General features: G+C 56.2%; 1 long non-coding RNA gene across 1 annotated transcript in view; it reads right to left on the reverse strand.

Moving 5' to 3' along the window:
- Nucleotides 1-2,456, reverse strand: part of LOC104980454 — a 6,115-nt gene extending 3,659 nt beyond the window's left edge. Inside the window, exon 1 of the long non-coding RNA XR_824261.1 lies at nt 2,354-2,456. This is a non-coding gene — a long non-coding RNA (uncharacterized LOC104980454). The remainder of the gene's footprint in view (nt 1-2,353) is intronic.
- Nucleotides 2,457-2,705: the final 249 nt, after the last annotated feature.

Here is a 2,705-nt window from a genome sequence, read left to right on the forward strand (position 1 = left end):
GGGGTTAGGGGGTGGGGGTGTGTGTGAGGAGGTAGAGGCGCCCCAGGCCTCCTGCAGGGGTGGGGTCTGGTGTCTGGTTAAGCCCGTCCAACTGCATTACTTCTGTGAGTCCTGTTATGTAAGCCCTGTCCAAGGGCATTACTGTTCTAGCTCCTGCCACCATAACCACAGGTCACGGGGAAACTCTCCCTTAGTAGACTGGGCTCCGTCTCACGCCAAGGAACCTCCAGTGGGTAAATACTGGTCAACAGGAAGAACAACTCCAAGAAAAGAAAACACAGGAAGTACCTCCACCTCTCCCCGGGCTGGCTGGCCACAAGCAGTCTTTCTCTGATTCTCCATGACATGATGGGCCACGCCACCTCACTGGGATGTGTCTGTCCTGTCCTCTCCTGCTGGGCAATTGTTCCACAGCTGCTGAGCACCAGACACCTGCCAGGCACTGAGCAGATGACACTCAGATACTGACCTTGAGATCGGAGCAGAGAGAGGCAGAAAAGACAAGAAAACCCATGATTCCCATGAAGTATGATTAGTGTCCTCACCACTCTCTAGACCACAAGCTGGACTAAGGACCTGGAAACGGGGAAGAGGGGAGGTAGACCTGGCTTTCTAGAGGGAAGCTCCTGGTGAAAATTACCCAGTGGCTCCACAACCAGCCCCAGCTTCTAAGAAACAGCCCCTGCTTTATCTTCCCTTTTTTTTTTTAAAACACATTATTGACCAGAGACTTATTATTAATACATTTTTTTTACCCAAACATTTTTGACCACCAATGTATCAATATCACTTCCATAACAAATCACTGGCACCAGACATTAGTTTCCTGAAAACATCCCCTGGTCAACAATGAGTTAAAAGCTTCTCAGCAACTAGCACTGAGCCTGGCATAGGGAGCGCTTAGTAAGCTTCACACCAGGTGCCAGGAGGCAGATCTAAAAAGGCAGTAGGAGGGAGACAGTGTGTGACAGCTCCAGAGTTCAGAAGGGACAGGAGTGAACCCTCCAAACACAGGGAAAACGCTTTCAGCAATTCCTCTCCCTGCGCTATAAATGACTAAGGCACCGGCAGCCCACGATCACTTTCGAATGCAGGGGCAGAGAAGGGCAGATGGGGAATCAGGCAGAGGAGCCCGGGTTAGCAGCCGGCTCTCCATCCAGGCAGGGGAAAGCTGCCCAGCCAGGCCCAGGACCCCAGGCACTAGCCTCACTTCCTGAAAAGGTTCCACCGCCCCCCATCAAAAGAAGCCAGGGGAGACCAACTTCTGGTTTAAAAAAAAAAAAAAAGCCTCAATTACTCATCCACCTCACAAATACCAACTGAGCACCCACTACATGCCAAGTACTGTGAGTTCAAATAAAAAGAACACAGACCAGGCCTCTGCCCTTCCGGAGTGATTGCCATTTTCCCCCTTGAAGGAAAGGAAAGCTCAGGAGAATAAAGGAACTCACCCCAGGTTCCCCGGCTAATGACGGGCTGACTCAGGATCCGAACTCAGGCCTTTCTGGCCCCCAAACCCACCCCCATCCCCCTGCACAAGAGCTTTGCAAGGCAGGTCCCAGAACCCTCAAGCCCAGGAACCACCCCCTCTGCAGTAGGGCAGGAAGGCCACAGCTCCAGCACTGCCCCAGGGGACAGCTCAGTCCCTGGACCCGGGTGGGGTGGTGTGGGGGGGCGCGGCAGGCAGTGCGGGTCAGGGCCCTGCAGGAGGGGAGGAGGCTGCGCAGGGCCTGGCCCGGCAAAGAGAGGGGAAGGCCTTCAGTGCGAAGCAGGGGCCCAGGAAGCCAGACTCTGCTCTTCTAGAGCCCTGGGGGCGTCCTCAGTTAAAGTGGAAGTTTGAACACTTTTACCTTAGAAGTTAACCGAGGGGAAATGGGCTAATGGTCACGAAGATATTTGCCCGGCAACCGACAAGCGGCTTCAGGGGATGAAACGTTGGAGTCGGAGGTGATGGGATGTGATCGGGGGGCCTCTGGCGCAGCGCGGGTGCAGTTCACACCGGCTCCGCACGAACCTCCCTCCGAGACCTTGGGCCCACGCATCCCCGGACCCGCTTCTCGCCGTCGGTGGGCCCAAGTCTCCCCACCGGGCGAGTCCCGGGACCCGACGCTCCAAAACGGCGCTGGCCGGTGGTGCGGTGACCCGAGGCCCCTTTGTCAAGAACACGAGTGCAGAGAGGTCCACATGCAGCGGAGGGAACCGCCTCAGAACCAAGAGTGGGCCTGGGCTTGAAGCTGACCTGCACTCCCCGACCCCACGGGCCTCAGTTTACCCTCCTGTCGGGGGCAGGGGGGACGGAGAACCTTAGAGGCCTGCGGGGGTTCCGGGGGAGCAAGGTCCTGCAGTGACTCACCCGGGGCGCCAGGAATGTCGGCTGCAGGTCAAACTGGACGACGTGAGAAGATGCTGGACGGTTCCCGGCGACTCGGAGACAGGACCCACCCTCCATCTGTCGGGCGCTGGCGGAACTGCAGTTGAGAGACGAACTAGGGCCTAGAGCGGCGAATCCCCGGATGGACCCCGCGCTAGCAGTCTCTTCGCGCCCCCTAGTGGATCGGAGTTGAAACTGACCCGCCAAATATTCAAGCATTCTTTGATCTCCCCAACCATCCATCCGACTATTAAATGGTTAGGACGTCTGTAGTTTTGAGCTGTCTATTCTTTCTCTCTGATTTTCTGTGGCATTCACTCTTCCTATTGAATTC

This window comes from Bison bison, unplaced genomic scaffold, assembly GCF_000754665.1.
Source record: "Bison bison bison isolate TAMUID 2011002044 unplaced genomic scaffold, Bison_UMD1.0 scf7180017864500, whole genome shotgun sequence".
Classification (NCBI taxonomy): domain Eukaryota; kingdom Metazoa; phylum Chordata; class Mammalia; order Artiodactyla; family Bovidae; genus Bison; species Bison bison.